This window comes from Psammomys obesus, unplaced genomic scaffold (genome assembly GCF_907164565.1).
Source record: "Psammomys obesus unplaced genomic scaffold, mPsaObe1.curated_primary_1811, whole genome shotgun sequence".
Taxonomy (NCBI): Eukaryota; Metazoa; Chordata; class Mammalia; order Rodentia; family Muridae; genus Psammomys; species Psammomys obesus.
The window spans coordinates 3,293,587-3,314,820 of record NW_026590677.1 but is presented as its reverse complement, the minus strand read 5'-3'; the positions used below and the strand labels follow the sequence as shown (position 1 = coordinate 3,314,820).

The following is a 21,234-nucleotide window of genomic DNA, read 5'->3' as shown; positions in this document are numbered from 1 at the left end:
GAAAATTACTGAGAAACCTAGCTGTGTCACCCACTTGGGATATCTGTGGTCAGGCTGCCCCTGTTGAGTTAAAAACAACTTGTTGTGACTACCCTCATGGGATATCTGTCAGAGGTTGTTCCAGCTGAGATAGGGAAAAACAAAATAACAGGTGGCCACGTTAAGGGGTGGTCAATCTTGATGTCCCTGCCAAATTTTGACGCAAACCGTGGTCTCATGTAAACGTACCAATCAGCCCCCTGTAACCATGCTTCTCGCTTCTGTACCCACGCTTCTGCTCTAAAACCCTATAAAAACCCCAGCTTTTCACCCAGGGGGCGCGCAAAAGTCATCTGAATGGCTTTTCGCCCCAGGTACCCAAGTATCCAATAAAAGCCTCTTGCTGTTTGCATCTGAACGCCTGGACTCGTTGATCCTTGGGAGGGAGTCTCTCAAACGAAAGATACCCTCCGGGGATCTTTCAATTATCCTTTAAGATATCATATATACCCTGATGTCTGTGAAATTATCCATCTGGTTTCAAGTTAGTCTAGAAGAAGTAGAGGTTTTTTTTTTTTAAGTGTTGGTTTAATTGCTTATAAAATAAAATTGAAAAATTAAAATGTGTAGTATATGTCTATATAAACATAAGGAAAACTACTGATTCTGAGAGAACCAGACCCAAAGTCATAAGGAACTAGTGACTCCCCCTCCAAAGTTACCAGGAATTAGTCCATAGGTAACCAGTTACAGGAAGAAGATAATAAAATTCTCTACCCAAGGAATAGCCTGGAGGTAACCATAAGAATGGGAAGATATCTTATCTCAGGGTGGGGCATCTGTGCAGGGCAGCCCACCAATTTGGTAGTAGAATTTTTATGGTAGGGAAATACCTAACATTCCTGAGGTCTATAGATAGCTTGTTCAGTGTTAGTTAGCCATACTCACCTTTTAACAAGCTTGACCTTGCTGAATGTCATCAAACTGTGTATCAGCTAAACTGTAATTTCCCAAACCTCTCTGTAAACCAATAAAAATCTTCTCCCCCTAAGCTCAGGTCTCTATACTCTACAATGCTGCATTGAAGACAGTATGGCCCTAAGCTAGAGCTTGTAATGAAAGAGCCTACTGCATTTGCATTGGAATAAGCTCCTTGGTGGTCTTTGGGGTCTGTGAGATTTGGGCATAAAAATTCAACTTCAGTGTTGATGCCAAATTCCATCTCAAACTTTCACCTTATTCCTTACCAATGTCTCTTGCCATGAAGAATAAGGCAAGATCAGGAGGAATGAGTGAAACTGCCTCTTTTTTTACATTACTTAGTAATGTCAACATCAAAGAAACCACATCAAACCTTTATGCAGACTTCAAAGTATGAACTATTCTATTGGCATGGGATAGAACTTAGAACCCTCCTCTCATTACTGTACAGCTTCAGACTTCGTTTTTTATGTAACAGAAACTCACGGGCTACTAACTGTAGACAACGTGTGTGAAAGAGACACACAGGGGAAAGAAACTGCCTATCTGGAATGCTATGTCATGTTTATAACTGTATCTCTATCTCCATCTCCATATATAGCTACCTAGCTATATATATTATAGATAGAATTCAGGAAACACACTGGCGTTTTTGTTTGTTTCTGGCTTTAACTATAAAAGCACAATATGACACAATGGCAGGGTTTGGATGATAATTTCATATTTCTGGAATTTGTTCCTCTCTCCTGGTCTTTTGCTATCTCTCTTTTCAGTTGAGGAGGATTATCATAAATCTTACTTTCTTTAGAGGGCTGTTTATAGGACTTTTCTTATATTTAGCTGTTTATCTTTTGTAAGAATGCCTAATAAATCATCCTTATGTGAATGATCCAGATCATTAAAGATGGATAACTGCCTAACAAATTTTAAATGTGTCTAGTTTCTATCAAATGAGTCTGTACAGTGTTAGAGAATACTATAAACAAGAAGCTTAGCAAACTATTTTATTTTCCTAATATTGGTTTTGGCAGCCTGATACTTGCTCTAGCTGCAATTATTATTAGGTATTATGTTATCCTGTCAATAGTGTCACATAATAGGAAATGAAAGAAGTTGAAATTTGAGAAAGTTCTAAATTACCTCATAAGTCTTGATACTCTTTCATCTTCCTCTTAAACTGACAGTGCAAGAAAGGTAAAGAGCAAGTTGTATTTTGATGGATTGACAAAGCTGGGCATAACTAAGGCACTTGTTGGAAGCCAAACTGTGGTGGATTATCCACATCTGTTTCCCAATTTTCTTGTGTCTGTTGACACTAATTTTTTATTAAATTTTTATTTTTTATATTAGAGTTTATTCACCCAGCTGTAGCCCCCTCTCTCATTCCCTCCCAATCCCACCATACCTTCCTCAGTGGATATTGTTTTAAAGTATAAGCAGAAGCCTGAACAAAGGCTAGCTAGGTGGAGACATGCCCAGTTACATTGGGGTGTTGGGGGAGAAATAACTTTAATGTCCTGAGGGGAAGAACAAGCCTTACTGCATTCTTTCCTGCTTGCTAATTATATAGTTTCTAGAAAACCGGCCCATATGACTAAGCCAGAACTGTTTGTAGTCTTGGCACATAAAGTGGACCATCATTTCAATAGTCAATTTCCCTTACCCAATCTTGTAACGGCAAAGCATGTAAGTCCCTACTTGCTGTTTTGCCCTATAAAAAACCTTGCTTCCCTAGACTGCTGGGCCGCATTCCTCTCTTATTTTCACAGGAAGTTTGCGTCCCTTGTTCGAACTCATGCAACAATTAAAAAAATCTCATGTATTTACAGCTGAATCTATTCCTGACCTTTTGGGGTTCACGAACTAGGTACAACACCTCATCTCCTCTCATGCCCCTCTCCAAGTCCACTGATAGGGCAGTTCCTCCTCCCCTTCCTACTGACCGTAGCTTACTAGGTCTCATCAGGACTGAATGATCCAGCTATACCACTCCTAGGCATATATCCAAAATATGCTCAATTACACAACAAGGACATTTGCTCAACCATGTTAGTAGCAGCTTTATTCGTAATAACTAGAACCTGGAAACAACCCAGATGTCCCTCAGTGGAGGAATGGATACAGAAAGTGTGGTACATTTACACAATGGAATACTACTCAGCAATTAAAAACAAAGAAATCATGAAATTTGCAGGCAAATGATGGGATCTAGAAAAGATCATCCTGAGTGAGGTATCCTAGAAGCAGAAAGACACACACAGTATATACTCACTTATGAGTGGATATTAGATATATAATATAGAATAAACATAGTAAAATCTGTACACCTAAAGAAGCTAAGCAAGAAGAAGGTCCCTGGGTAAGACCTCCTTCTTAACACCCTTAGCAGGGAAGGTATCTCTAGGGACTTCCTCAAGAGAGATGTTGCTTTTCTATTGATTTAGAGATTAACATGTTGAAACCATGACTGAATTCAAGCTACAAAAATTATTTGTAGATAGATGATATTATTAAAAGGACTATCAACTTCCTCCCTTTTGTTCGGACATAAATCTAAAGGAAGGTGCCACCAGCAATCTGTTAATATAATTAACCCCAAACCCCATGAGTCATTGTGCCCAATTTGTGAAGAAAGTTATCATTGAGGGTTTTTTTTGAAGGTCTTAGCACACACCTTTTAATTCTCCTTTTAATTCAGTCAATTAAAACTCTACTCAACCTGGGTCTTTTCACAAAGGAATGGTATTTCTATCCTTAAGGCTTCTGGAAGTATGAGAATTTGCAGTCACTGAAGTGATCTCCTGTTTTATTCCATATCCTCTGCTCTTAATTCAGACTCATAGATAAATATTAAACTCTTCCTGAAAAAGCTATATATCTTCTGGTAACTCTTCTGACAACATTATACAGAGTGATTCTTTCCTTCTGGGTGTTGAACTAGCAGATCATAATTTATCCAATACTATTATCACCTTAAATTTTTTTGTCACATAGAGTCCAATTAGGTTAAAAAAATATCTCATCATTTTATTATACAGAAGTCCTGGCTTCTTGCTGAGCTGGCTCTTCATCTAGTTATAAACCATATCAAGGAAGTGACAATTCAAAATGAACATTGTATGCATAGAATAAACCAGCTCCTACTCTACAAATCCAGTGCTTCCTCAAGGAACACTAATATCCTAATTATTTTTAGTGAGAAATTAGGTCAGAGTATATATAATAACAGCAAGAAAATTTCTATGATCGAGTAATATAAGGAATGCCCATTCAAACCAGACCCAAAGATGGTACCCCTGACCCTCTCTGCATATCCGTTTTGCTGGTGTTTATTGGTGTTTATAATGTTTGCTGTTATTATTAAGCTTGTAGTTAAAGCATTGTATGAATAAGTTTAGCTTCCACTTTAGAAATCAGAGTTGGTCCAATTCTTTGCAACTTAACTTACCTACCTCCCCATATTGTAAAAGCATGTCGATATCCACAAAGTATCTCAAAATAAGGCTAAATATTTAGGTATGAAAATTATTCAAATGTAATCATGTGGAAAGTAAAGTTTATAGCTCTGATAAAGGAAGTGCTGTGCTTACTCATCACTGTCAAGAGAATTTTTTCTTCAGAAATGAATGGTTTCCTCTTGTTTTTGAAGGTGTGAAAACTATACAAATGGCAAAGGAAATTGAATGAGTATCAAAATCTATCCCTCACACTCCAATATAGACTTTTCATTAAGCTAAACTCAGACTAACAAACATAGATTATTATATATAGTGCTCACAACCTCAAAATTGTAAGTATGGTTTTAAGATTATTTGTATACCTCATACCTTTGCATCATTGAGAAACCACAAACCACAAAGTGATTGTTTACACCTCCTGAACAGAAGAAATTATCCTGTGAAGATTGCCTAATTCTATGACTAGGTGATTGAGTTAACAAGGAGACTTTTCTCTACAGTTGTCTTAGTTCAAACAAGAAAAGAAATTTCATACAAGAAAATTAAGTAAGAAAAGAAGCCATATAAATTTGAACTTCAAGGAGATTTCAAGCATCCACCTGAAACATGCAGGTATTAAGGGACTATCCCAAAGTCAACCAGCTAGTAAGTAGAACACCAGCTGACAATTTCATTTTTCATTGTGTTTTCTAAGTTGTACTTTGAATACTTTGCAGGCATAGCAGTAAAGGAATATAAATCAAAGGTGTTCCTCAAAAATTCTTTCTCTAACACTGTAAAAGAAAAATAGACAAATGCAACATTCTGAGTTCTTTTTTCATGGAAATTTTCCCAATAGTGGAGAAAAGTAAATTACCTTCAAAAAACAACTATGGCTCCAAGCAAACGTAAATGCCCAGGAAATTTTGGAAATGGTACACAGGCTTTTCTTTAGAGAACTTTCATGTATGTTAAGTTGTATAGTCATGATGACCACTGGGCTATACATAATCTTTCCAAAACTGATGATAAACTCAAAATTGTGATAAGGTAGTGGTCTATTGGGAATGAATTTTGTTGGGGCTGTTTTGAAACTACAAAAACAATAGCATAATCATCAGTTACAATTGATTTCCATTTTTTGTTCTAATTTCACATTCCATGATCATGATTGTATGGTTTAAGTATTTTGCAAAATGCTGTAGCATGTCAAACAATGTAAGCCAAGAATATTAAAAAGAAAAGAATAGCATGGATTTGAATAATAGATGGGCATTAAAATTCAATATTGCTTGCTTCTGACAAATGTTTATTGAAGAGAAAGTAGCACTATTAATTCATTCTCATGATAATTTACAAGATGAAAACAAAACAAAGTATATGAATACAAATCTCTCCATCATGATTTTTATTCTCTTATGGTAGTTACATCCCAAGTGTTAACTTCATTTTAGGAAGAATCAATGAAACAATACAACTCATTGCAAATTATTCAGCCTAGTGGGTGATATATGATCACTCATAGTAAGAATTATGCATTCTTTTCAAAAACCCCATTGGCTTCTGTGTTGTATTTGTTTTATTTCTTTTATTTCCTTTGTTAATGGTTACCAATTAACTTGATTCTGATATGAATAAAGTATGCAACATTTTTTTCATCATTACTCATATCTTGCTTTTATGTGGAAACATGCAATAACAAAAAACATAAGCCATTTATTAAATTCCAATTATGAACTATTTAGACTCTTTATATGGTGCATCATTTACCTCTCACAAGAAACCTGGGACACAGGTATTAGTTTTCCCATGTAAGTAGGAAAAGAAACAACTGAAGCATAGAAAAGGCAATTTGTGCATTTATGAAAAAGTTACATTAAGACTTTAGATGCTGAAAAGGTATTTGACAAAATCCAACATCCATTCATGTTTAAAGTCTTGAAGAGATCAGGGATACAAGGCACATATCTGAACATAGTAAAGGCAATATAAAGCAAGCCTATAGCCAATATCACACTCAATGGAGAGAAACTTAAATCAATGCCACTGAAATCAGGGACAAGGCAAGGCTGGCAACTATCCCCATTTCTCTTCAACATTGTTCTTGAAGTCCTGGCTAGAGCAATAAGACAATTGAAGGAGATCAAGCAGATACAAATTGTAAAGGAAGAAGTCAAAGTATCACTGTTTGCAGATGATATGATAGTATACCTGAGTGATCCCAAAAATTCTACCAGGGAACTCCCACACCTGATTAACACCTTCAGCCAAGTGGCTGGATAAAAAATTACCTCAAAAAAATCAGTAGCCCCCTGTATACAAAAGACAAAAGAGCTGAGAAAGAAATTAGGGAAACAACGCCTTTCACAATAGCCACAAAGGACATAAAGTACCTTGGTGTGAACCTAACCAAGCAAGTCAAAGATTTGTATGAAAAAAATTTCAAGTCTCTGAAGAATTATAAGAAGAAACCAGAAGATGGAAAGATCTCCCATGCTCATGGCTTGGCAGGATTAATATAGTAAAAATGGTCATCTCACCAAAAGCAATCTACAGATAAAATGCAATTCCCATCAAATTACCAACACAATTCTTTACAGACCAGGAAAGAAAAATTCTCAACTTCATATGGAACAACAAGCAACCCAGAATTGCTAAAACAATTTTCTACAGTAAAAGATCTTCTGGAGGTATCTCCATCCCTGATCTCAAGCTGTACAATACAGCAACAATACTAAAACTTGCATGGTACTGGCATAGAAACAGAATGGTGGATCAATGGAATCGAATAGAAGACCGTAACATAAATCCATACATTTATGGACACTTGATTTTTGACAAAGATGCCAAAACCATCCAATGGGAAAAATACAGCATCTTCAACAAATGGTGCTGGTCTAAGTGGATGTCCACATGTGGAAATATCCAAATAGATCCATACTCATCACCCTGCATAAAACTAAAGTCCAAGTGGATCAAAGACCTCAATGCAAAACCAGACACACTAAACCGCTTAGAAGAAAAAGTGGGGAAAAGCCTTGAACTCATTGGCACAGGAGACAACTTCCTTAACAGAACACCAACAGCACAGGCTCTAAGAGCAATAATCAATAAATGTAACCTCATGAAATTCAAAAGCTTCTGTAAAGCAAAGAAAGAACACTGTCGTCAGAACAAAACAACTGCCTACAGATTGGGAAAGGATCTTCACCAACCCTATATCTGACAGAGGGCTAATATCCAGTATATATATAAAAAAACTAAAGAAGTTAAACAGCAATAGTTCAGTTAAGCCAATTTAAAAAATGGAGTACAGAGCTAAACAGGGAATTCTCAATAGAGGAATATCAAATGGCAGAGAAACACTTAAAGAAATGTTCAATGTCCTTAGTCATAAGGGAAATGCAAATCAAAACAACCTTACACCCACCAGAATGGCTAAGATCAAAAACTCAAGTAAAAACACATGCTGGGGAGGTTGTGGAGAAAAGGGAACCCTCCTCCACTGTTGGTGGGAATGTGAACTTGTACAACCACTCTGGAAAGCAATCTGGTGCTTGCTCAGACAACTGGAAAGTGTTTCCTCAAGACCCAGCTATACCACTCCTAGGTATATATCCAAAAGAGGCTCAAGTACACAATAAGGACATTTTCTCAACCATGTTTGTAGCAGCCTTATTTGTAATAACCAGAAGCTGGAAACAGCCCAGATGCCCCTCCGTGGAGGAATGGATGCACAAATTGTGGTATATCTACACAATGGAATATTACTCAGCAATAAAAAACAAGGAAATCATGAAATTTGCAGGTAAACATTGGGATCTGGAAAAGATCATCCTGAGTGAGCTATCCCAGAAGCAGAAAGATGCAAATGGTATGTACTTACTTATATAGACATATAGTATAGGATAAACCTTCTAAAATCTGTACACCTAAAGAAACTAATCAAGAGGGAGGACTCTTGCTAAAATGCTCAATCCCTATCCAGAAAAGCAAAGAGGATGGACATCAGAAGAAGGAGAAATGAGGGAACAAGTCAGGAGCCTGATACAGAGGACTTCTGAAAGGCTCTGCCCTGCAGACTATCAATGCAGATGCTGAGACTTATGGGCAACCTTTGGGCAGAGTGCAGGGAATATTAGGAAAGAAGTGGGAAACAGTAAGGTCTGGAGAGGACAGGAACTCCAGGAGGAGAGGAACACAAACAAAAAATCTGAGCACAGGGGTCTTTCCTGGGACTGATATTCCAACCATGGATTATGCATGGAGATAACCTAAGACCCCTGCACAGATGTAGCCCATGGCAGTTCAGTATCCAAGTGGGTTCCATTGTAATAGGAACAGGGACTGTCTCTGACCTGAACTGATTGGCCTGTTCTTTAATTACCTTCCCCTGAAGGGGAAGCAGCATTACCAGGCCACAGAAAAAGACAATGCAGCCACTCCTGATGAGACCTAATTGACTAGGATCAGAAGGAAGGAAAAGAAGACCTCCCCTATCAGTGGACTTGGGAAGGGACATGCAGAGGGTAGAGGTAGGGAGGGATTGGGACAGAAGGAGGGATGGAACCACAGGGGGGATACAAAGTGAATAAAATGTAATTAATAAAGAATTATAAAATTAAAAAAGACTTTATTTTTAATCTGTCAAAATCTCAAGCTAAACTCTTTGCCTTTTCTACAGTATGAAAATCATAACATAATGGACTTACAGTTTGATTTCCTCCAGGAAACCCACAAATCTTTCTGAGGAGTCATTACTATAACATACTTACTAAGGGGCCTATACCCAGCTAATTTCATATGTTCTTTCTCTTTCTCTCTCTCTCTTCCCCTCTCTCTCCCTCTTTTTTCCTCTCTCTCTTTCTCTCTCTCTCTTTCCCCTGTATCCCTAAACAGTTTGGATTTTTTTAGTTATTACACTTTTTTTTTCTGAATAGAAAGTTTCTATGAGGTCTTTCTGGAAATGTTCCAGTGATGACTTTTTTCAAAACTGCTCCTCTATCACAAATTTTCTTCTTATAATTTTATGACCCTGGCTTTGATCGTCTCCTGTATATTCACTGTTTAAGCTTTATCCTCTCTGCAAAGAATTGTGTCCACTGTAGAACTATAAAAGAGAAAATTATGTTTTTTCTTTTTTCTCATTTCTTCCATATGAGAGTTGGTTCCCTCTTTCTTTTCTCAATACTATGAATGCTCTTTCATATAGTCTATTTTTTATTCTTTCTGGAGTCTATGTATGCTTTTCAACAATATAAAATAACAAAAGCTATTCCTTAAACATTCTCCTTTTTTTTGGCTAATGCCCATTTAATCCACACATAAATTAATAATCATCTCCAACCTGAAAGGCAAATATGTAATCCTTTCTGGAGTTCAGTAAACCAGTTCTTTGAGGTTCTAATTTGGAACATAGTGACGTACAAAAGTAGAAACAAAGCCTTTGTAATTGCCCTCTAGATATTTCTTAGTGGACTACCAGTTTTGCTGGACTCCACTTATGCTGGGTTTTCTGAGTTCTCTCTCTCTCTCTCTCTGCAGAAAAAGGACCTCTGGTTATTTACTACTTGCTGCCATAATGTCATATTTCCACTGATCATCAGGAGTATTTTGAAGGAGCTGGCAAATTATAATCTGAATAGAATAACAGAATGAAAACCCAGGAGAATTTTACATAGTGCATTTCTTATTTCTGCTTTTCAGCTTTTGGCAGAAAGTCAAGATCTTTCTAGTCACTTCAGACAGTGACAGTTGTTTAAGGAAATTAAATATTAAGAAAAAAAACAGACTGGAGAGAAGCTACAATGGCAGGTATCTTTAAAAGAAAATACTAGTGAAAGAGTCCAGGAACATAGCCCAGTGGTAGAGTGCTTTCATAACAATGTACTGTCCTTTGGGATGGATCTCCAGCATGGGGGGAGGGAGTTAATACAACCTGGAGAGGACAGCAGTTCTACAAGGACCAAATATATCAGGGCACAGGGGTCTTTTATGAGACTGTTTCTCCAAACAAGGATTATGTATGGCTGCAACCTAGAGCCCCTGCTCAGATGTAGCCCTTGGTAGCTCGGTATCCAAGTGGACACCCTAATAAGAGGAACAGGGACTGTTTCTGACATGAATTTGATGGCGGGTTCTTTGACACCCCTCCCCCCCTTCAGGGAGGAACAGCCTTGCTAGGCCACAAAGGAGGACTTTGCAGCCAATCCTCAAGACAACTAATAAACAAGTTTCAGATGTAAGGGGAGGAGGTTCTCCCTTATTAGTGGACTTGGAAAGGGGCAGTGAGGAGATGAGGGTGAGATTGGGAGGGAAAGAGGGAGTGGGATACAGCAGGGATACAAAGTTAACAAACTGTAACTAATATTAAAAAATTTAAAAAAAATGTTGCAAATTGAATATTAACACAAGCTAAAAAGAAACTTCGAGAGATTTGGAAAGGAGAAAAGATGTTGATGAAATTTGCTGGTAGTAGGCAGTGTTACTCATGGAGGACAGTGGAAAACACAGGACTGTTCTCATCACTGAGCATATGCCACATTACCTGGATGACTAGTTAAAATATGAACTTCATGGGTTAAACTCATGCTTTGGCTGTAGTTGAGCTAGATAGGACCCTAGACTACTTTTTTTTTCTTTTTCTTAAAAAAAAATCTTTTCAGGTAATGCTGATATTTCTAGTATAAAATAACTTTTGAAACGTAAATTATCAATGTCATATAAACAAATTTGAAAAATAAAGAGTGTGTAATTCTTAAAAAAAGGACAAAACTGAAAGCAATGAAAAGATACTGATAGAATAATTAAATCTTATGTCTATATTTTTTAAATGGATACTTTTTATTTTAAGGCTGAGGATCAACTTTTCTATATAAGCAATGCCAACATTTGGTGAGTGTTTATTCATAACCAATATTTTAAGAAGTATTATTGTTTAGAAATGCACAATATAATTCTATCTTTAAAATTTCTCTATCTTAATGTTAGAAACTTTGAATCTCTGAAAGTAAAGCTGTTAGGATTAAATCTGGAATAGCAGAAGAATCCTGAGAGACAGAAAAGCAATGAGTGTAAATGTACAAGTGGACTGATGGCCCCACTGTGGTGTAAAACACTTTGGGAGAAAAGTGAAAGGGTCTTGTTGAGGAAAAGTATTAATTAAATCAGAGTGTTATAGTAGGAACCACAGCTGTCCTGCTCTTAGTTAAAAGCAGCCACTGAGCAGAAATTGGGTCACTTTAGTGCTTTTGATTTGTTTTTTAAAGTAGCACAGTTTGAGCCAGGGATTGGTACTCTTTTAAGAAATGCCAAAAGATTATGGACAGTGATAAGTTGGAATCACATACCAAGAGATGCTGAATAGTTTCCTGGACTCTCAAAAGGAAAACTGTTCTCTGTAATTTCACTTACTCTTTTCTGTTATTTGCAGCCTTGCTTAATGCCTAAAACATATTATCACAGGTATTTTCAAAACATTGTTCATCTAACCTCAGAGTCTCTTTAAGAGGAATCTGAATATATGAGATTGATAAGATATTTGGAAACTATTGATCACCAAATCATAGCTTGGTGATTACCACAAAATCCAAAATAACACTGGGAAACAGTATGAGTAGCTCTAATACTTCTAACTACTTAGCTATAAAATTAGATGTAAATTATCTGGACACATTCTCTACTTGTCATCAGTATGTCAATTCCATCTACCTGCTACTATTTCATGAATAAGCATGATTTTTTCAGTAGGAAATTTCATTTCAACTCTAAGAGAAGTTCCTTTTTATATTTTTGAAAGATTATTTTTAAAAACCCAACAAGGTAAAGCCTAAGTTATTTTTTTAATTAGAAGCTCTTACACCTAAGTAGAACATTTTGCTAATGAAAGAGCAAATATTTAAAATGTAACTTTGATTTCTGAGCAAGATTGCATAACCTGTACTGCCTCTCCGGAACCTGGAGAGTAAGTAAGGAGGCCTAAAGATGGATTAAATGGGCCTGTGTCATGTTTGGCAGTTTATTGGCACTTATTGGAAAACAATCTTGAGTGCTGTACTTGGATAGCTCAGAAACTTTGAGTTGGAGAGTAACAGGAAGATTGGATTTCCTCTATTTCCTATTTCTATGTTGGTTAACTAATTTTAATACCTTTAGTTTTTAGAATCACAAATTATACTTTTCTTATTCAGTACCTGAGTCCCATTGTTTATGTACCTTCTCAGGAATACAGTTGAAACACAATAAAGCTCTTGGTAAATCTCTATATATGTACAGATTCTCACCTATAGTATTGGGGCACATAAATGAAAGTGAAGATAACTTAAAAAGAAGATTGTATAAAATATTGAGTAAGAAGGTAGAGTAGGAGGAGAAGGAGATGATTAAGATAAGGAACAAGAAGAAAAAGGAGGAAGAGAGGAAAGAAGGAAGAAGAGGAGAGTGGAGGGAGGAGGAGGGAACACTAAAGGACAATCCCATCCAGCTGATGTATAAAACACGGAAAAAAAACCCACAAAATATGTCAGAATATATGCTACTGCAACACCTCTTACAATATCACAGCTCCTCAATTCCTAATGCCAACATAACAAGATAGCTAGAATGACAAAGAAAAATTTCGGAGTCCTACTTTTACAACACATAAATGATCACATAAAAAACTCAAAAAAAAAAGCTGAAGAAAGGGCTGAAAACTCAGCAGTCACTTCTCAGCACATTAAGGAGTTATGATTCTCTTTATTAGCTACTACTCAGTGCAAAAAGAAGCTTCTCTGATAAAGGCTGAGAGCAGCAGTAGTCCATGGATACAAAAATGAATATTTAGAAAGCAATTTGGCTACATGCTAAAGCAAAACAACAGTGGCAGATTGCCTCCTAGGACCTATTGACTTTCAAACCATTGTTTTTGACCAAGTTAGCAGTATCAGGCAAGTACTACCTCTTGTGGAGTAGATATCAAGTTCAATAAGAAAGCAGTTGGTTACCTCCTGCCCAAATACTTCTGCTCCTCTAATACCAGTGAGCATATCTATCAGGTGCATATCATAGCACCCAGAGTCCACAGCTGGGTAAGAACATTGGTTATTACTCTCCCCAGCATAGCATCTTTGGGTACTATGAACACTAGCCATAAGTGAAGGAACTCCCAAGTAAGTTCTAGATTGATTTACTTTGAACTAGTATAACAAAGTGTGCATTATCTTTAGCAATATGGATCTTACTATGTAATTCTGGTGGTTGACCAAGAGCAATGGCAATTGTCTATATTGTTTGGGGAAGTCATGAGCCCTTCATCACCAACACAGTATATTATCATTATTGTGATGACTTTATCACAACTGTATGTGTATGTTCAAACTTTTCAAACTATATATATTGTATGTAATAAATTTGTGCAGTAATCTGAATATCAATTATACCTTGATAAGTAGGGGAAAAATCTTCTATTTTATGTCCTAGAAATTGAACCAAAAATAATGGGTTGGTTACATATAATCATGATAGAGGGCAGCAAGAGGAAGTATACCAAATGCAGGGCTTGTTTCAGCTGCTCACATGGAAGAAAAGCAAACCCAATCATAAAGTATTTTTGGAGGCATACAGACACTAGATGAAAATGAGAAGATAAATTCTCTGATATGAGGTTATGAAATAAAGTTATAGTCTAATTTATATATCATGTACAAGAAAAACTATAATAACAACTACTATAACTACTTCTATTACGAAGCAGCTTGTAATGGAACTTTCGGTTTCTTTGTAAACTCAGTTATGTTATATAAATATGTTTTTGTTTTAATCCCAAGTGTGAGATTTTAGTTGGGCTATAGTTTATCTGGACCTGATAATTGTCTCATGCATTATGTGACCTTTGCTAGCTTTTAATGGCCTTCTGCATGTGGCACATGAGAAACACATGGTCTAGGACTTTGAAGATATAAATTAAAAGTTGAGAAAGAGAATGTGTGGCGTTTGGTGTTGGCCTATGCAAAGTAACAGTTTGGAGAGATCAGAGAATGTTGGAGTGGCAGTATGAAGCAGGAAAAAAGAAAGAAAGAAAGAAAGAAAGAAAGAAAGAAAGAAAGAAAGAAAGAAAGAAAGAAAGAAAGAAAGAAAGAAAGAAAGAAGAAAGAAAGATGGAGAAAGAAAGAAAGAAAGAAAGAAAGAGAGATGGAGAAAGAAAGAAAGAAAGAAAGAAAGAAAGAAAGAAAGAAAGAAAGAAAGAAAGAAAGAAAGAAAGAAAGAAAGATGGAGAAAGAAAGAAAGAAAGAAAGAAAGAAAGAAAGAAAGAAAGAAAGAAAGAAAGAAAGAAAGAAAGAAAGAAAAAAAGAGAAAGAAACTCTTTGGGACACAGCGTCTTGAAGGAGACTGTTGGCTGTGTCTGCCATTGACAGAGATAGGAATAGAGCGCTAAAAGACCCATTGACCCCAAACAGCTGGGACAAGTAAAGGGGTCCTCTCTTCCCACTAACCTTTCTCCTAAATAGGGCTGGGAGGTTGGAAGGGAGGTTGAGGCCTCAACAACCCAAATACAGCAAAGTTTTAAAAATGAGCCCTGCAGGAACCACCGTTGATTCCACCATGGAATACACTGCAATGAGCATTTTACATGTATTAGCTTGTTTAAGTATCTTGTGAACGAGATACTATTTTTCCCACAATTTAGAAATGAAGAAACTAGGCCACTAAAAGCTACAGCAACATAGACAAGGTCATATAGCTTATAAGTGGCAGAGCCAGGATGGAAACCCAGGGAGATATCCAAGCCTTAGAAAAACCAATAACCAGAGTGACTATGCAACTCATATTGGACTGAAATCCCAACCTCATTTGATTCTGTATTATTGCAATAAATCTCTACCTGTGAAAGGAACTTGGGTTTGTCTATTTCTTTTTTTTATGATTTTAATAGTAGCTTCTTTTTTATTTTATTTTTTTTCTTTAGTAATTACTCTTTATTCACTTTATATCCCCCCTGTGGTTCCCTCCCTCCTCCTATTCCAATCCCTCCCTTCCTCCTCCCTCTGCATGCATGCCCCTCCACAATTCCACTGATAGGGGAGGACTTATTTTCCTTCCTTCTGATCCTAGTCAATTAGGTCTCATCAGGAGAGGCTGCATTATCAACTTCTGTGGCCTGGTAATGCTGCTTCCCCCTCAGGGGGAGGTAATTAAAGAACAGGCCAATCAGTTCAGGTCAGAGACAGTCCCTGTTCCTATTACAATGGAACCCACTTGGATACTGAACTGCCATGGGCTACATCTGTGCAGGGGTCTTAGATTATCTCCATGTATAGTCCTTGGTTGGAATATCAGTCCCAAGAAAGACCCCTGTGCTCAGATTTTTTGGTTCTGTTGCTCTCTTTGTGGAGTTCTTGTCCTCTCCAGACCTTACTGTTAACCATTTCTTTCCTAAGATTCTCTGCACTCTGCCCAAAGGTTGCCCATAAGTCTTAGCATCTGCATTGATAGTCTGCAGGGCAGAGCTTTTCAGAGGTCCTCTGTGTCAGGCTCCTGACTTGTTTCCTCTTTTCTCCTTCTTCTGATGTCCAGCTTCTTTGCCTTTCTGGATAGGAATTGAGCATTTTAGCAAGAGTCCTCCCTCTTGATTAGTTTCTTTAGGTGTACACATTTTAGTAGGTTTAGCCTATATTATATGTCTATATGAGTGAGTATATACCATGTGCATCTCTCTGCTTCTGGGATAGCTCATTCAGGATGATCTTTTCCAGACCCCACCATTTACCTGCAAATTTCATGATTTCCTTGTTTTTTTATTGCTGAATAATATGTCATTGTGCAGATATACCACAATTTGTGCATCCATTCCTCCACGGAGGGGCATCTGGGCTGCTTCCAGCTTCTGGTTATTACAAATAAGGCTGCTACAAACATGGTTGAGCAAATGTCCTTATTGTGTACTTGAGAGTCTTTTGGATATATGCCTAGGAGTGGTATAGCTGGATCTTGAGGAAGCACTATTCCTAGTTGTCTGAGAAAGCACCAGATTGCTTTCCAGAGTGGTTGTACAAGTTTACATTCCCACCAACAGTGGAGGAGGGTTTCCCTTTCTGCACAACCTCTCCAGCATGTGTTGTCTCTTGAGTTCTTGATCTTAGCCATTCTGATGGGTGTAAGGTGAACTCTTAGGGTCGTTTTGATTTGCGTTTCCCAGATGGCTAATGAGGTTGAGCATTTCTTTAAGTGTTTCTCTGCCATTCCATATTCCTCTGCAGAAAATTCTCTGTTTAGTTCTCTACCCCATTTTTTAATTGGATTACTTGATTTTTTGCTGTTTAACTTCTTTACTTCTTTATATATAATGGATAGTAGCCCTCTGTCAGATATCGGGTTGGTGAAATTCCTTTCCCAATATGTAGGCTGTCCTTTTCTTCTGAGGAGAGTGTCCTTTGCTTTACTGAAGCTTTTCAATTTCATGAGGTCCCATTTATTGATTGTTGCTGTTAGAGCCTGTGCTGTTGGAGTTCTGTTCAGGAAGTTGTCTCCTGTGTCAATGAGTTCAAGGGTATTCCCCACTTTTTCCTCTAAGCAGTTTAGTGTGTCTGGTTTTGCATTGAGGTCTTTGATCCACTTGGACTTTAGTTTTGTGCAGGGTGATAAGTATGGATCTATTTTTATTTTTCTACATGTAGACTTCCAATTGGACCAGCACCATTTGTTGAAGATGCTTTTTTCCATTGAATGGATTTGGCATATTTTTCAAAAATCAGGTGTCCATAAGTGTGTGGTTTTATGTCTGGGTCTTCTATTCGATTCCATTGATCCACCATTCTGTTTCTATGCCAGTACCATGCAGTTTTTAGTATTGTTGCTGTATAGTACAGCTTGAGATCAGGGATGGAGATACCTCTTGAAGATCTTTTACTGTAGTGAATTGTTTTAGCAATTATTGGATTCTTGTTGTTCCATAGGAAGGTGAGAATTTTTCTTTCCAGGTTTGTAAAGAATTGTGTTGGTAATTTCATGGAAATTGCATTGAATCTGTAGATTTTGGTGAAATGGCCATTTTTACTATATTAATCCTGCCAAGCCATGAGCATGGGAGATCTTTCCATCTTCTGGTATCTTCTTCTAATTCTTTCTTCAGAGACTTGAAATTTTTTTCATAGAAGTCTTTGATGTGCTTGGTTAGGTTCACACAAAGGTACATTATGTCCTTTGTGACTATTGTGAAAGGTGTTGTTTCACTAATTTCTTTCTCAGCCCTTTTGTCTTTTTTATACAGGAAGGCTACTGATTTTTTTTGAGTTAATTTTGTATCCAGCCACTTGGCTGAAGGTGTTAATCAGGTGTGGGAGTTCCCTGGTAGAATTTTGGGGATCACTCAGGTATAATATCATATCATCTGCAAACAGTGATACTTTGACTTCTTCCTTTACAATTTGTATCTGCTTGATCTCCTTCAATTGTCTTATTGCTCTAGCCAGGACTTCAAGAACAATGTTGAAGAGAAATGGGGATAGTTGCCAGCCTTGCCTTGTCCCTGATTTCAGTGGCATTGATTTAAGTTTCTCTCCATTGATTTTGATGTTGGCTATAGGCTTGCTATATAGCGCCTTTACTATGTTCAGGTATGTGCCTTGTATCCTTGATCTCTCCAATACTTTAAACATGAATGGATGTTGGATAATTTCAAATGCCATTTCAGCATCTAAGGAGAGGATCATGTGGTTTTTCTCCTTCAGTTTGTTTATGTGGTGGATCACATTGACGGATTTCTGTATAATGAACCACCCCTGCATCCGTGGGATGAAACCTACTTGGTCATAGTGGCTGATATCTTTGATGTGTTCTTGGATTTGGTTTGCAAGTATTTTGTTGAGTATTTTTGCATTGACGTTCATGAGGGAGATTGGCCTGAAATTCTCTTTCTTTGTTGGGTGTTTGTGAGGTTTAGGTACCAAGGTGACTGTGGATTCATAGAATGAGTTTGGTAGTGTTCCTTCTGTTTCTATCCTGTGGAATAAATGGAAGAATATTGGTGTTAGCTCTTCTTTGAAGGTCTGGTAGAATTTGGCCCTAAAACCATCTTGCCCTGGGCTTTTTTTTTTTTTTTTTTTTTTTTTTTTGCATGGTTTTTTTTTGATGATTTTTTTTATTTCCTTAGGGGATATAGGACTATTTAATTGGTTTACCTGTTCTTGATTCAGCTTTGGCATGTAGAATTGGTCAAGAAAATTGACCATTTCATTTAGATTTTCAAATTTTGTGGCATATAGACTTTGGAAGTAAGACCTATTTTTGTTTGGATTATTGTTTGGATTTCTTCAGTGTCTGTGGTTGTGTCCTCCTTTTCCTTTCTGATTTTTTTTTATTTGAATAGTTTTTCTCTGCCTTTTAGTTAGCTTGGCTAAGGGTTTGTCTATCTTGTTGATTTTCTCAAAGAACCAGCTCTTGGTTTCATTGATTCTTTGAATTGTTTTATTTGTTTTTAATTGATTGATTTCAGCCCTGAGTTTGATTCTTTCCAGCCGTCTACTCCTCTTTGGTGTGTCTGCTTCTTCTTTTTTTTTTCCCTAGGGCTTTTAAGTGAGCCATTAAGTTGCTTGCATGAGATTCTTTGAATTTCTTCTTGAAGGCACTTAGTGCTATACACTTTCCTCTTAGCACTGCTTTCATTGTGTCCCATAAGTTTGGGTATGTTGTGCCTTTATTTTCATTGAATTCTAGGAAGTCTTTCATTTCTTTCTTTATTTCTTCCCTGACCCAGCTGTCATTTAGAAGCAAGTTGTTCTGTTTTTATGTGTGTGTAGGCCTTTTGCTATTTTTGTCATTGAGGTCCAGTTTTAGTCCATGGTGATCATATAGGATACAAGGGATTATTTCAATCTTCTTGTATCTGTTGAGACTTGCTTTTTGGCCAACGATATGGTCTATTTTGGAGAAGGTTCCAGGAGGTGCTGAGAAGAAGGTAAATTCTTTTGAGTTTGGGTGAAAGTTTCTGTAGATGTCTGTGAGGTCAATTTGATTCATGACATCTGCCAGAGGTACTGGTTTTTTTTTTTTTTTTTTTTTAATTTCTGTTTTCTGTTGAGAGTGGGTTGTTTAAGTCTCCCACTATTAATGTGTGGGGGTCTATGTGTGGCTTAAGTTTTATTAATGTTTCTTTTTCAAATGTGGGTGCCCTTGCCTTTGGGGGAATAGATGTTTAGGATTGTGATATCTTCCTGGTGGATTTTTCCCTTGATGAGCATAAAATGTCCTTTTCTATCTCTTTTGATTAATTTTGGTTGAAAATCTACTTTATTAGATATTAGAATGGCTACTTCTGCTTGCTTCTTGGGTCCATTTGCTTGGAAAACCGTCTTCCAGCCCTTTACTCTCAGGTAATATCTATCTTTGTGATTTAGGTGTGTTTCTTGTATGCAACAGATTGCTGGGTCTTATTTATGCATCCATTGTGTTAGTCTGTGTCTTTTTATTGGAGAATTGAGTCCATTGATGTTGAGGGAGATTAATTACCAGTGCCTGTTAGATTCTTTGATATTGATGTTGGCCATGGTAGGTGTTTGTGTGTTTGGCTACTTTTTGTTTTGCTGTAGTGAGGTTATTTTTTTCCTGTGAATTCTTGAAAGTAGTTAGTTTTCTTGGGTTGTATTTTTCCTTCTAATATCTTCTGTAATGCTGGATTTGTGTGTAGGTCTTTTGAAATTTGTTTTTGTCATTGAATATCTTGTTTTCTCCATCTATGAGGACTGAGAGTTTTGCTGGGTACAATAACCTAAGCTGACATCTGTGTTCTCTTAGGGTCTGCATGATATCCGTTCCGGCCCTTCTGGTTTTCATAACTTCTGTTGAGAAGTCAGGTGTGATTCTGATGGGTTTGCCATTATATGTTACTTGGCCTTTTTCCCTTGCAGCTTTTAGTATTTTTTTCTTTGCTCTGTATACTTACTGTTTTGATTAATATGTGGCAGGAGGATTTTCTTTTCTGGTCTAATTTATTAGGTGTTCTGTAGACCTCTTTTATTCTTATAGGCTTCCTCTTTAAGTTGGGGAAATTTTCTTCAATGATTTTGTTGAAAATATTGTCTGGGCCTTGGAGGAGGGAAGCTTCTTTTTCCTGTATTCCTATTATTCTTAGGTTTTGTCTTTTTATGTTTTGTTAGATTTCTTGGATGTTTTGTGTCAGGAGGAATTTTTTAGATTTATTATTTTCTTTCATAGATACATCGATTTCTTCTATTGTATCTTACAAACCTGAGATTCTTTCTTCCATCGCTTGTAGTCTGTTGATTTTGCTTACCTCTGTAGTTCCTGTTTTGTTTTGTTTTTTTCCCTAGGTTCTCCCTCTCCATGATTTCCTCCATTTGTGTTTTCTTTAATTCTTTCAATTCTATCTTCAGATCTTGAACCATTTTGTTGATTTCCTTCACCTATCTGACTGTATTTTGTTGTTTTTCCTTCAATTCCTTCAGCTGTTGGTTTGAACATTCCTCTCTTTCTTTTATTTCTTTCAGTGATACAAACTGTTTGGCTGCATCTTCCTGTATTTCTTTACGGATGACCATAATCTGTTTTATTATATCTTCCTCTAATTTTTTTCGCATTTTAACATTTTATTTACTTCTTCCATTAACCTCTTCATAAGCATAGATGTAAGGTCATCTTCTTGAATTTCACTTATGTTAGGGTGTCCAGGGCTACTTGCCCCTGGATAACTGGGTTCTGGGGATGCCATATTGCTTTGCCTTTTGTTGGTTGTGCTTTTTTGCTGGCTTCTACCCATCTCTCTGTCTCAGGTGTTGTCTGTTAATTTCTGGTGCCTACTAAGTCTTCGGGCAGGTAGATCCTGCTTGGTGGGGTTCTGAAGTTC

The 21,234-nt window shown here is 37.0% G+C and overlaps 1 pseudogene; it reads right to left on the bottom strand.

Annotated features, from left to right (window-relative positions):
- LOC129677647 (60S ribosomal protein L23a-like) overlaps positions 1 to 20,637 on the bottom strand; it is a 25,698-nt pseudogene extending 5,061 nt beyond the window's left edge.
- Positions 20,638 to 21,234: the final 597 nt, after the last annotated feature.